Source organism: Panicum virgatum, chromosome 2K, assembly GCF_016808335.1.
Source record: "Panicum virgatum strain AP13 chromosome 2K, P.virgatum_v5, whole genome shotgun sequence".
Classification (NCBI taxonomy): domain Eukaryota; kingdom Viridiplantae; phylum Streptophyta; class Magnoliopsida; order Poales; family Poaceae; genus Panicum; species Panicum virgatum.
This window is the reverse complement of record NC_053137.1, coordinates 19,824,034-19,838,796: the sequence shown is the minus strand read 5'-3', so window position 1 is coordinate 19,838,796 and position 14,763 is coordinate 19,824,034. Positions and strand designations below refer to the sequence as shown.

The 14,763-nt window shown below is 46.4% G+C and overlaps 1 long non-coding RNA gene across 1 annotated transcript; it reads right to left on the bottom strand.

Annotated features, from left to right (window-relative positions):
* Window positions 1–8,825: 8,825 nt before the first annotated feature.
* Window positions 8,826–10,302, bottom strand: LOC120670463. The gene is made up of 2 exons (XR_005673206.1): window positions 9,867–10,302; window positions 8,826–9,340 (listed from the first exon to the last, which is right to left on the bottom strand). It is a non-coding gene; the product is annotated as an uncharacterized LOC120670463 (long non-coding RNA).
* Window positions 10,303–14,763: the final 4,461 nt, after the last annotated feature.

The following is a 14,763-nucleotide window of genomic DNA, read 5'->3' as shown; positions in this document are numbered from 1 at the left end:
AAGATTTTCAATCTATCATACCAAACTCTATGCGCCAGTTTCAAACCGTAAAGAGCTTTCTGAAGTTTATAAACACGGTTTGGAAACTTGGGATTTTCGAAACTAGGGGGTTGTTTCACATAAACCTCTTCTTCGATAAAACCATTCAAGAAGGCAGATTTAACGTCCATTTGGAAAACTTTAAAACCCTTGGAAACAGCAAATGCAAGAAAGATTCGAATAGCTTCCAAACGAGCAACAGGGGCAAAAGTCTCCTCAAAATCAATACCCTCTTTCTGGCAAAACCCCTGGGCGACAAGACGAGCCTTGTTTCAAACAACCAACCCATCCTCACCCTGCTTGTTTTTTAAAACCCACTTCGTTCCGATGGGATTACAAGCAGGTGGAGGCTCGACTAAAACCCAAACTTGGTTTCTCTCAAAATTTTCAAGTTTCTCATGCATGGCATTGACCCAATTAGAATCAGAAAGAGCGTGTCCAATATCTTTGGGCTCAAAAGAGGCAACAAACGCTGAATGAGCAAAGCCAGCGATACTTGTTACCTTGGACTTGGTGACTTGCTCGTTGAGATCACCTAGCATCTGTTGAGGTGGATGACGATGCTGAATGTGTCGAGGTGCTTCCCGCGTCGAAGTCGCCTCCTCCTCAACCAAGTCTGGTGTCTCCTCAGGTGCAGCAGGTGAAGCCTGAGTCACCTGCTCGATCGGCCCCCGTGAAGTAGACGTAGTCGGATCGGGGCCATCATCATCGTCCGAGCTCGTGGCGGAGGCAACTAGGTCCACAGCACGCGTGGTAGCCTCAGCCTCGCCCTCCGCTGCTTCTTCCTCATCTTCAAAGATGGAGGTGCCGAGCTCATCATCTCCTACAACTTCAAAAACAGAAGAATTGCACGGTGCAGTCTCGTCGAAAGTGACTTCACAAGTCTCTCTGATGATGTTAGTATCAATAATCAGCACACGGTACGCTCTAGAGTGAGAAGCATAACCGAGAAAAATGCCGTCAGACGAGCGAGACTCAAACTTATCAAGATTTCCATCTTTCAGCACAAAGCACCGGCAACCGAAAACTCTGAGATGGTCAACACGGGGCTGGCGTCCAAATCACAACTCATAAGAAGTCCTGTGCATGAAAGCACGCAAGAAAATGCGGTTGGGCACGTAACAAGCGGTGTTAACCGCCTCAGCCCAGTATTTGCGAGGAGTCCTATGTTCATCGAGCATCGTCCTCGCCATCTCAACCAGCGTCCGATTCTTTCTCTCTACAACTCCATTCTGATGTGGAGTGTAAGGAGAAGAATACTGGTGTTCAAGCCCTCGATCACTGCAAAAGACGTCAAAACGAGTGTTTTTGAATTCTGTGCCATTATCACTGCGAATCGCTCGCATGGCCTGGGGTAGCTTGTTTTTCAACCTCAAGATCAAGTCTCGAACAAATTCGAAAGCCTCATCCTTGATTCTCATGAAAAAGACCCAAGAATAGCGAGAGAAGTCGTCCACGATCACAAGAGCGTACCACTTCTCACCAACAGACATCACCCTAGAAGGACCAACTGTGTCCATGTGTAGCAACTCTCCAGGGTCAGCAGTCATCACCTGATTAACAGGCGGGTGTGAAGTAGCAATCATCTTCCCGTGGCGACATGGATGGCAAACAAGGTCCTTTTCAAACTTCAATTTGGGCAATCCTCGGATCAGGCCAAATGAGCTCAGTCTTGACAACAAAACGAAGCTCAAATGTCCAAATCTCCTATGCCACTTCCACAAATCAGAAGAAGGACCAGCCAACAAGCAATGAGAAGGGCCAAGAGGAGTTCCAGAGAAGTCAACCAAGAAAACCCGATCGCGAGGTGTAATCCGGCAAACCAAATCTCCTCTGGAATCCAAAACACGCGAACAACCCTCCTTGAAGCGAACCTCAAACCCCTCATCAAGAAGTTGCGAAACAGAGAGCAAATTGAACCCAAGATTCGAAACCAAAGCAACCTCTCTCAGGGTAAAGCAATCAGAAACTCGAACAGCACCAAGTCCACGTACCTTTCCTCTTCCATTATCCCCGAACACAATGTACTCCTTTGAGAGCATCGGGGTGAGGCGGGAGAACCATTTGTCATTCCCGGTCATATGGCGCGAACAACCGGAGTCCATGATTCACCTGTTCTCCAAGCCTCCAACCTGCACATCAGTAGTGAGACAAAGGGTGAGCAAATGTCTCAACACTGGGGTTAGCAAAGTGAGAAGCAAACCAGTGTCGAGCCATTTGCTCTACAGAAGGGTTAGCAAAAGCAGGTAAAGCGTATCCCTCGTCCCGTCTACCGCATGACTGACGAACACCACCGCGAGGAAAGCGTGGAGCATCGAAACCTCCTCCAAAGCCTCGGTCCCATGTTCCATATCCGTACTGAAAACGACCAGGAGCACGACCGGCAAAGCGACCACCCGCTAGAACACGGTAACCACCACCGTCTCCCTGACCTCCACCTACACGGCGCGCCCTAGCATCTTGCCTACCACCACGCCGAGGAGGACCATGCACCCGAGCAGAGTACATGTCCGCATTCCGTCTCTCCTGCTCACGCCTCACAGTCCGCTTCCTTCTGAAGCAAAACTCCTCCAGGTGACTTTCCCTGTCACAGTACTCGCAGTGGTACCTCACCTCACGTTTGGGAGGTGGAGGCCTAGCCTGCGGACGGGGAGGAGCAGCCCCCTTCTTCTGGGAAACCTGAGATGCGGCAGCAGGGAGTGTGTCGAGGGGATTCCTCAGCTCATTGGGCTTTGGAACCCAAACCTACTTCTGTGGAGGTGCTTTTTGTGGTTCTTTCAGCACACCATCCACGGGATCAACAAGCGAAGGCTGCGTGCTCATACTAGCAGTGTTTCCAGCAGCCTTGCTGATCTTACCATACAACTTGTCAAAGTCTGACTTCGCGTATGTGTAACCGACCCCAAACCCATCACCACGCTTGAACTGCTTGATCATCATGCCCAACTGCGGCTCACTAGCAGCAACCCAACTAAGAATTGCCCTAAGATAGGTATTCTCATTCTCCAAGTTGGCTTTCTCTACCGCAAGATTATCCAAATCAGAGATCAAACCAGGGCAAATAGAGCAGTCAATAGGTGGGCTAGACTCCACGACCTTAGTCTTCCCTAAAGACTTAACCAATGTGTTCTTCTCATCTAGCTCCGACCTAAGCGTGGGACAAAGCTTACAGGCACCAAGCAGAATAGGCCTAGACCTAAGCTCCTCTAGTTCACACACAACAGTAGCAAACTTTGACTGTAAAGAAGCTAGATCAGCCTTAAAGATAGGACACTCATCACATTCAAGCACATCACTAACAATGGGAGCGTCCTTAACCAGTTCAAGTTCATGCTTGGCCTTAGCGAGCTCATGAGACACGTCAGCAAGCGAAGTCTTAGCAACATCTAAGTTCGCAACGTTCTCATCATGCTTGGCACGGAGAGCAACAAGATCGTTCATGTGAGATATGCAGCCAGCGCACTCATCCTCACTAGATTTCTCCCTAGCACAAGCCAGCTCAGCCCTAAGCTTTCTACGCTCTCTAGCTGCTTCCTTAAGCAGCCTCTTCTGGTTGTCGAGAGCGGCGTACAACTCCCTGACCTCCGTATCAAGCAGGTCGATTGTGGAGTTTACCTCTGAATCGCTCTCTGATCCAGGAGAAGAGTCGGCGTGCGTCGGTGTAGCATGTCCACTCGAAGACGCACGAGCACCATCGGCTTCACCCGCCATGGTGCAGAAACCCTTGCGCCGACCGGCCGCCAAGCACAGGCCGATGAAGCCGGTGGCTTCCTTGTCCCACTTCTTCTTCTTCTTCTTGTCGTCGTCGTCGGAGGTCGGTGAAGAAGAGCGGTCGGTGTCGGAGCTCTTGTCGAGGTCGTTGAGCTGCGCTAGGAAGGCCTTCTCCAGCTTCTTGGCCTTGTACTGGAAGCGCTTCTTGAGCGACTCCTCGTCGAAGCGTCCTCCCCGGTCACGACTGCGGTGCTTGTGGCGCCGGCGCTCCTTGTTGGAGCCTCCCTCGTCGCGGTGGCGGTGGCGGTAGTAGTCGAAGTGGTTGTTCTGGCCACCGCCGGACTTCTTGGGGCAATCGGCGATGAAGTGGTTCAAATCGCCGCAGTTGTAGCACCGGGGTTCTTCTTCCTCTGCCTATTGTGGTAGACGCGCTGGAACTTGCTGATGAGGAGGCACAAGTCGTCATCGCCCAGCGTCTCCAGCTGCTCATCTGTGACAGAAGGCAAAGAGGCAAGAGAAAAGCCAAGAGCAAAGTTAGCGTTAGAGCTCGATCCACCTGGGCCAGTCACAAGAGCGATGCTCTTGGAAGGAGGGGCACCATTGAGTTTGGCTCGTGTCTGGTTATCCACCTCCGTGACCTTGAGCTTGCTGAAAAGCTCGTTCACGGTCAGAGTCTCATAGCCAGTAGACTCAATGATCGTGTTCACCTTGAGATCCCACACAAAGCAGTCAAGTGCGTAGAGTAGCTTGAGGGCCTTCTCATGCTCTGTGTACTCAAGGGCATCAGTAGATCTGTTCGCATTGACTTTGTTCACAATCGATTGAAACCGACTGAACATGTCGTCAATGCTCACACCCGGCCCCTGTATGAAGTTCTCGTATTCACGCTGGTGAGTCTCGAACAGTCTGGCCTTCACCTGAGGTGTGCCCTCGTGGTAGTTCTCAAGGCACGTCCAAACTTTGTGGGTTTCCTGAAAACCCTGGACGCGTGAGAACTCCGCACGAGAAACACCAGCAAACAAGGCATTGACAGCCTTGGCGTTGGCCTCGTGCTCGGACACCTGAAGTGGTGTGGTCCGAACGGCAAGCACCTCGTAAGCCTGGTTCTTGGTGATCTCCCAAACCTCGGCTCCCATGCTCTGCAAGAAGGCTCACATACGCACCTTCCAATAAGCATAGTCCTCGCCGGCAAACACAGGGATCTTACCAAGACCTGCCATGGTCGCCAAGTGGTTTTCGAACCAGTTAAGGTACTGAAAACCTCAACCAAGCTCTGATACCAATTGAGGGAACGAAACTGGCGACCAGAGGGGGGTGAATGGGAGCCGATCAAAATTTCTCTCGAAATCAATCCGTCGGCCTATATCCCGAAAATCACCACAAACCCTCGAACCTGGAGCGAGAGAGTAGCTATGGATCAGCTATCTCCTTGCGAAAAACCCTAGGAAGCTACGCGGAAGCAAAAGAGTCAATACGATTCAAATCGTAGAACTCGACTGCCTGGACCGGTCTGACCGGTCGTGGCCTGAACAGGTCTAGACCGGTCTGACCGGTCTTGTCGTCCGGTCTCACCGGTGCCACTCAGAGAAACCCGTGAACAAGACTTCAAAAGAGGAATCTTGAGCAAACGATGTCCAAATCCAGTGAAACTTGGATGATACCTCCGCAACTAACCTGCGAACATATCCCCAAGAGATCTTTACCAAAAGATCAAAGAATCTTGAGAATTTAAGGGAAGATCAAGAAGGATTGGGGTTTTCTCAAGAACTCAAAAAACTTCAATTCGTGAGAACTCATGATTCCAGAGGATTTGGGACGAGGCTAGGGGTACGGGAATCACTACAAAGAGCTCTACGAACCGTCACGATCATGTGCACCAAAAACGAAACGAAAATCCATCACAAAAGAGCACAAGAGGGACGGGATTGGATTGATTCAAAAGCCCAGAGGGCACAAGGAGGATGGGGCCTCCTTTCCCAATCAAATCCAATACAAAGTCTCACAAATCCATAAGCAAATCCTATTCTAAAGAGAAGAATGAGAGGAGAGAGACACAGGGGCGGCGGTGTAAGGATCACCGGGGTGTCCGACCCTAGAGGGGGAGGGGGTGAATAGGGTCGTTAATCGCTTTTTAACCTAGGGCTCAATCTAATTGCATAAGATAAACCTAACACGTCCTACACATGCTAGTTATGACTAAGGTTTATCTATGGTACCCTCTACTTACCCCAAAAGACTTACAACCTATAGCCAATCCTAATCAAACTAACTAGAAAAGTAAAGGTAAGCAAGAAAGAGTTAATGCGGAAACGTAATGCGGTAAGTAAAGCGGTAAGGGAGAGGATATGCAAACTTCCGTGAAGACACCAAGACACACGATTTAACGTGGTTCGGTTAGGACACCAAAGTCCCTCCCTACGTCCACGACCACTTGTCCAACACGAACAAGTGTGATGCCGAGTCTCTTCGCTTGATCACCGTCTTGCCACGCCTCCAAGGCTCCCGACAAGCAAAGGCTAAGTGACGCCAAGTCACAAAGACGAGGTCACCGCCACCGTCTATCTCGAAGCATCACCACGGCACCGTCTTCACTATCTTGGAGCTTTAACACCAAGTAGGGGCCTCCTTCCCCGCACAAAGTGTCGTTGCCACTCCACACCAAGTCGGAGGGTCACACGACGAGTACACAAGGTGCTTGCCGCAGCAAGGCTTTCTTTCAAGCTAGTTCTCTCAAGAACTAAGCCTAAACAAGCACTAAGCACTCTCACAAGTGTGCTTAAGCCTATATGATGTACAATGAAGCTCTATGGTGGTTGGAGATGATCTTTAACTCTTGTATACTTCCTTGAACTCCAGCACTCTCAAATGACCCGGCCTTGGGGGTATATATAGGCAGCACAAGCAAATATTGCCGTTGGAGAAAAGCTGCCAGAAAAACCCTTAACGCCGGTTAATCCGACGTACCTCCAAAGCCATCGTCGGTTTAACCTATGATACTAAAACTGCCTGCCTCAAAAACTAGCCGTTACATGTACAGGCAATCAACCGATGTTACGTCGGTTTAACCGGTGAATGTAGTTGCCATTTGAACTCTAAAAACCAACTCTCTAGACAACTGCACCGACATTCACGAAGACCCAATCGTCGGTTCATCCGGTGTATAGAATTTCCTCTGTCTTCATCTGTCAATGCACCGACGTATACAAATTTCCTAACGTCGGTTCAACCGGTGAAACCAAACTTCCAGACGTGCTCCAAGTCAATGCACCGACGAGTGTAAAATACCCAACGCCGGTTAATCCGATGCCAAACCCTAGCTCGCAGGCCTTCTCTGTGATTGCACCGGTGAGTTCATTTTGCCCTACGTCGGTTTAACCGATGATAGCAAAATGCCTCAATCCTTGTTCCTTGGACCAAAGAGCTTTCAGGGCGCTGCCCTGAGACCCGCGGAACCCCCGTAGGGGTGGCCCTTCGGGCCTAGCTACGCCTATCTTCTCTTTGTCATCACTTGAACCTAAAAGCCTGAGAATGGTTTTCTTAACAATCATATTAATCCAAGTGTTGTGTTGTCTATATCAATCACCAAAATATTATATTGAAATATGGCATGAGAGGCCATTTTTGCTACAGGCGGCCTAGAGGAACAAGCAATCCACGGACAAGTTACAAAAGCCGCCCCAACCTAATACAAGTGAAGGGGTATTTATATCCGCGGAGACCGGTCAGATCGGTTGGTCTGCAGTATCCCCCTGTACACGATCCCATCTGACGGCTGAGGTTCTTTCTTCGGAACGAAGTCTTCTCCACGATGCCGCCATCTTGATGAAGATCTGGTCCACGGTTTTGGAAGGTCCGTGAAACCCGGGTAGGTGGCCGGTTTTGAGAAAACTGCCAAAACTCGCCCGCTAAGACACCGTTCCCGCCTCGGCCTTCTGACGGCCCTAGACGCCGCCCGACGCCCGTCACCTCCTCGCCCGCAGCGAGGCCCTAGACGCCATCGACGCCCGTCGCCTCCGCCAGTCCCGAGACCGACGCCCGTGCCTCCACGACTTGGCGTCTTCAACCGCCGTCGGCCTCCTTGGTTTTGTGGCGCAAATCTAGAAACCCGCCTTCCGTCGCCGCTCGCACCCTTGATCCAATAGTGGACGCCACAGCTGCCGCCCGGCCTGAGCTCCTCCACGGCAGCTCACCGTCGACACTCGACACCCATGTACCTGCAATTCAAAGACCAAGCACACAATCATACCGCACGGTTGACAATTCACTCATCACAGGCAGGATAGAGTACTCAACATTCCTCATGCGGGACGAAATTAACTATCGGAAGAAAGTTGAGAAACATGCCTATTTTTCCCATGTATATAGAGATCTCTGTGTCGTGCTCTATTGTCTAGACCGCGCAGAACCCACGGGGGGCCGCCTAACACATGTTTAATGTTGGATAGTTATGGAGATGGAGTGGGGCTCCCACCCTCAACAGCGTTAGACAGCTGTTCGATTGAATTTGGAAGCCATGTGGAGCTACATGATGCCCTGTCCTTTTCACGTGTCTTCTCCACCATTTATTACCACATGACTCTCTGACTCACTCGAATCTCTCTCTTCATCTCTCCTCTCACCTTTCCATCTCCATCTCCCACATACCGTCATTTTCATTTTTTGCTTGAAGCTTACAATCTTGGATTATTTTTTTCATTTTTAGCAGAAGTGGTATTGGTTTTTCTTCCTCCTTTAGGAGGATAGAAACTTTTGTTTTACTTGCAGAAGTTGGGTAGATTTAGCTATTTAGGGTCCATTTGGTGTAGCTCCGGCAGGCTCCGACCCCCGGCTATTGCAAGCTGCAAGTAAAAATGATAATGATCCCCAATCAAAGCTCACAAGCTGCACCAAAAAGAATGGAGAAACAAACAAGAAACAATTGACATGACCATATCTCTGATCTGTCACCTTGCTTCAACAGGTGGAAGTAAAACTTGTTGATTGTTGAAGCTGGCTGAGAGAAACCTTCAGACCGCAGCCAACAAAAAAACTTTTTTTTTCTTTCGAAAGATCACAACCATGCATACCCAGCACGATTTCAACAACATGGTAATAGCAGAAAGATCCAGTAGGTCAAATACAAATCGATGAGTGACAAATATGTGCAATAGTAGCAAGCAATATGTGGAGAGAAATCATCACTTTTGGAATATCAATTTGTTGAACTACAAGATTCGTGATGGAATAAACAAGGAACTGAGCATGACCCAAAGAAAGAACTGAAGCTGCCGGCGCCCAACTATAAAATCATGTTGGAACCAAACAAGTATCGCAGTAGCAGCGTGGACCACATGGGCGGAGAAACCACTGGCCACAAGGATGTGTCCATCGGAATAACATCAGAGAAACCAACCTCACAAGCTGGCTTGATTCAGCAAAACAGTCAGTTGCTTGGCCTTGTTGGATGAGTAGTAGATGGCGGTGCAGCTGCAGATGTTGCCAGGGCCCTGCAGGTAGGACTGTTTATATATGCACGATATTGGAGTCACCTTTTGGATTTGAATTCCTAAGAATTCCTCCATGGATGGGGCATGACCTCCCCCTGCTTTGACTTCAGGTCAGAAAGTAGAAAGTAAACTACTGAAACTAGTGATGGTTCAACACAAAGGAATAATAGAGAGAGTAATCTATCATATATGTGGTTCAACACAAAGGAACGAATTATGAATATGCACCATGTTGGCTACTAGAACTTTGTACCTATCCACTTCAAACCTCAATGTTCTGGTTTGTTACTTCATATGCTACCTGTGAAGGGTACATCTTCACATAATATGCAGTGTCTGCCTAATAGTCAACAGTTAACTTCTATTTTGTACACAAGTTAGACAAGCATCATCTTACTCATGAATAGATTAAATCATGGCAATAATGAGCTGAAATAATCACACTAAGTAATCAAGAACTCATATTGATGAACACTAAATATACTAGAATTATTCCAGCACGGTAATCGAATAAGGAACTGAGGCGGCCACACGATTCAATATAGTATCATGTGAACCAAAAGGAAAAGGAAGGAGCACCAAAGAACAATAGGCATAGGAGGCATCAGGAAAGCTTGAAGCAGATCCCACCTCCAAGGGATAACCATTGGTTGAGCTTTCCTCCATGTTCCCATGCCCACTGTTCTTAGGCCCTCATTTCTTCCTTTTCCTATCTCACCTTTGTGCTCGCATCATCCAAATGTGTTTATTGAAATCTCTAGCTTTCCCTCAAATAACTATGTGAGCCAAAAGGAAGAGGAAGGAGCTCCTAAGAACAATAGGAATGGGAGGCATCGGAAAGCACCAATGTTTTCTCCCCCATGGTCAGAGGAAATAGACATGTTGGGTTTTCCATCATGTTCCCACTCCCACTGCTCTTAGGCTCTCTCTTTCTTCCTCTTCCTGACTCACCTCTGTGCCTACAACTACAAAATGTTCAGACAAGCCTGGGCTATTGAACAATGTCTGTACAGTAGATGAGAGTATGTATAGACTCCTGCGATAGCGAGTAGCGACTAAACAATAAATGAATCTATTGGATGTGCACTGTGAGGTCCATAAAATGGCAGTGGAAGATAGCGGGACCATGCATGCTACATTGTCAATGTAGAACATTAGCAAGGATGGCATTTATGTGCATACCTAGAAAGGCAACAGCCCTGATAGGACCTTGAATTTATATCCACCCGAGAAAAATAAAGACCATGCATTAATTTGTTCTCCTTAAGACCATGGATAAGACTACAAATTATTGTCAGGGATGATGGACATGACGGACCCTGTTTCTGTAGCCTAATTTTCATATGCTCAATGAACTACAGTCCGTACAAGCAAACAAATGTAGGTTCGCATCTTCAGACATGTAATTTCAGGGAATTGAAAGACCTAAGCCTACAGCCCTGCACACATAAACAGGAAGGGTGGAAAACAAAAACTAGGCAACCAAACATTTTTGTAGCAATAGTACAAATTCCTTGTAGTGAACCAAGAGACAAGTTTAATTTTACAGACTGAATCAGTAGAAATTATTAATTAAAAGCCTTTGGGAGATCAGAATAGATCAACATGATTTTCTGGACCCACTATGAATGTTGGTACAAGTAAAAGCTGGATTTAATTCAAAGAGTACAATATTGTAGTTTTGCTTCTGCTCCATCAAAGTATAAGAAAGTTCCTTATGTTACTGATAGTTTGTACTTTGATACCAATAGGGCTGATTGCGTCATTTGCAGTATGTACGGTTGGAGCGGTGCTAATTTCTTACATCATACAATTGTCTCATAACTATGCATCTAGCTGTTATCTTGTTGATTCATGTGATGAACACTAAATAGTCAATAGCTAATTGTTTAGAGAGAGAGAGTGTGTGTGTAATATTAGTTTTATAATGTGCCAATAGATCCCAAAGGAAGAGATACACCATCAATCATGTCAAACTCACAATGCCTCCCTTGAATGTTGTGCGAACCAAAAGGAAGAGGAAGGATCACCAAAGAATGGTAGGCATTAGGAAAACTCAAAACAATATCTTAACACTCAGTTCTAAACATGAAACTGGAGAGCTTATGCTTTCTTGCATGCTCCCATGCCCATCACTCTTAAGCTCTCCTATGATTCATTTTCCTGGCTCATTGTCAAAATTATCTCACCATCCCCATATGAGCATGTGTTCCTTTATTTTTATGGATAAAACAGCAGTGTAAGCAAAAGGGAGGAAGGGGTGCTCAAAGAGTAATAGGAATGGGAGGCACTGGGAAATCCCAAGCTAAATTCAACCTCCGTTATTGGCGGAGAATACAGACAAGTTTGGGTTTCCTCCATGTTCCCATTCTTCCTCTTCCTGGCTTACAACCAACACAATGTTTCCCTTCTAAATATATTGCCTTGGTATGTTCTGTTTATCCACCTAATGTTAATCTCACAAGCCTTAAGGAAAGGGAAGGAGAACCTAAGAGCCATAGGAATAGGAGGCATCAAGAAAACATTGAACCAAATCTCTATATCCAATGTCAGATATGGATCGGAATAGAGATTATGCTTTCCTTCATGTTCCTATCCCTAGCGCTCTTAGATACTTTTATTCCTTTTCTTGGCTCACCCTCTAGGCACTCACTGGAACTTCGACCAATATTACTCAGCTCTAGAACTCTCTCTCTCTCTCTCTCTCTGTGTGTGTGTGTGTGTCTATGACGAGTTTTTTCTACACTCACGTGTAGCTACTCTCATCATCAGTATACCATTATGTGTATGTCCGCATATTTATTTATCACTTTAAGTATGTTCATATACTTATTCTAAGATACTTCAAAGGTATATACATGAAAAATTTCATAAGCGGCCCTATTTTTTGAATATACTGTGATTATACCATAGTATTAGTATATAAAATAAGTATGTCCATATACTCTATGTATGATCACATACCCAACATATATATCATCATAGATATTCTAGTATGAACACATACTCCACGTACATACTCTTTGTTGGATTAGATACGTCATGTATCGTGAGATACACACATGGGAGTAGCTACAAACGAGTGTAGAAAGAAATTTTCCTATATATATATAATATTCAGAGAGAGAGAGAGAGAGAGTTATAGAACTCTCTTCAGTGTTGCACCTAGTCCAGTGACAATTAAACTCACCATATGCATGAATTGTGATCCGCCATACGACATAGTAGTTGATGACAGTGGGACCATGCATGGTACATGCACCACTAATGTATAGCACATTCAATAAGCCAAAGAGAATACCGACTACACTGAAAATGTTTGTTGTAACCTTTGTATTCACATATCTCTTGTCTGTACAAGGAACTTGATTTTTCCAGGCTTGATGTAGAAAGCCCAACCCATGTTAAACAAACTACTTGCATATTAAACAAATCACTTATACCGGTGACCTAAGACACCAATTGATGTTACAAAATGGTGACTTTGTGAAATTGTAAAATCAATTGATGTCTCAGGTTGCCTTATAATGATTCTTCTCACATATTTTACAAAAAAGTGACCTATATCATGCTTCGACACTGTGTCCATGATGTGCAACTGCAATCAGGAATGGAGGACAAGGTACTCTGGCGCTAGATGGCTTCACAGGAACACACAACAAATTTAGTCTGCAAGTTCAGTTTGCAGAGTGTGCTTCTTCGGCTCCATTTTGCTCGATGGATCTGTAGCTGTGGAAGGTCTGGGGACTGCTCAAAGTGAAGCTCTTCATGTGGCTGGTTTTGCGGCGACGACTTTGGATGGCTGATCGTTGATCGTGCAGAGGATTACAGAGCCACATCAATTGCCCGCTCTATGAATAGGAATATGAAGTGCCTTGACAATCTCAAACTGCTCCTACACAAGACAAGTTTGGTTTGGAATCCTTGGACATGCCAACATGCAGATACAGTTGGCGGCTGCCTAGACCATTGGTCGGTGGCACCATCTTCGCTCCAATGAAGACAAGGAGCACAAGCAGGGGCTCGATTCTCTTGGTGTTGATCACCTAGCTCAATTGGAAAGAATGGCCGCATTTTTCAACAAGAAGAAGTAATACCAACGCAGCTGCTCAATCGAATCAATGATGAGGCAGATCTCTGGTGCCAAGCTGGTGCCGAAGCCCTCAGCACCCTCGGTGCCTATTCCGTTCAGGATCAAGCTCGTAGTTCAGCTAGAACTAATTAGCTCTCCTTTGTTCCTGTCTGGTTGTTTAGTCCCTTAGCATAAGAATGAGTGAAATATTATAATCATCAGCAAGCGCTACGGCTATTTGTATTGTAACAAACTTTACAATTCATCTTAATTTGATACAAAGATATGGTTCACCTGGATATGCTTGAAAAAGAAATAGGTAATTTTTTAGAAGACAAGCAAAACTACACAATTGCGGATTCAAAGAAGCACTTCTGCTTGCTATTCTAGTGATTTGGAAAATGTTAAAATTATCAATAACTATTTTCATCATTGCTCTTGTGGAACTTTAAAGGTCAGAATAAACAAAAGACATTTTCTTGCAAATGTTGAATTGAGGGACCGAAAGGGCGACCAGAGGGGGGTGAATGGGAGCTGATTAAAAATTCTTGCAAACTCAAGCTCCGACTTAATCCCAAAGTGCACACCTAACCCTAGAATCCTCTGCACAGTGTGGAGTAGCTATGAAGGAGCTACACCAACACGAAAAGCCTTAGGAACAAAGGTGAACTGATGCGGAAGCAAGCAGCGAAGAAACTGTGCAAGAGACAGCAAAGTATATATCACCGGTTGATCCGACGCACAATAGATGAGTACGTCAGTCTAACCGATGACACAGAGCCTGCAGCGAAGAAAAACAGTCGCCGGTTAAACTGATGCCCCGGTTTGAACAGCGTCGGTTCAACCGGCGATAGAGCACCGGATGATCCGACAAAATCCAAAACGAACACCGGTGCAGTTGTCCAGAGAGATCTCAAAATGGACTTCTAAGCACCGGTTAAACCGACGATCATAAACCCGAAGCGCCGGTGCAGTTGTCCAGAGAAATTTCAAATCGAATCCAACAGAGCACCGGTTAAACCGATGTCAACAAATTTCCATACGTCGGTTGAATGGGCAAAGCAGCAGCAGAAAAGCAGTCACCGGTTGAACCGATGCCCTAGGGAGTGGATGCACCAGTGCAACCAGACGACATGCTGAAAACCCTAACGTGGGAAATACTTATACACCGGTTGATCTGACGCATACAATTTCAAAGCATCGGTTCATCCGGTGCTAGATGAAACAGAATCCAGAAAAGCTTTCCAGCCTGCGTTCTTTCGAAAATTCGATGATCGAGTGACCAAATCAAGTCCAAATCTCACCAAATTTCGTAGTCATGATCACAAGGGACTTCTGAACACATCCACGGAAGGAATCGACGAATTACTCCATGGTTTGAGAGAAATCGACGAAATCCTAAGCAAGATTGGGGTTTTCTCAAGAACGCCAAAACTTCAATTCGGAGAAGCTCAT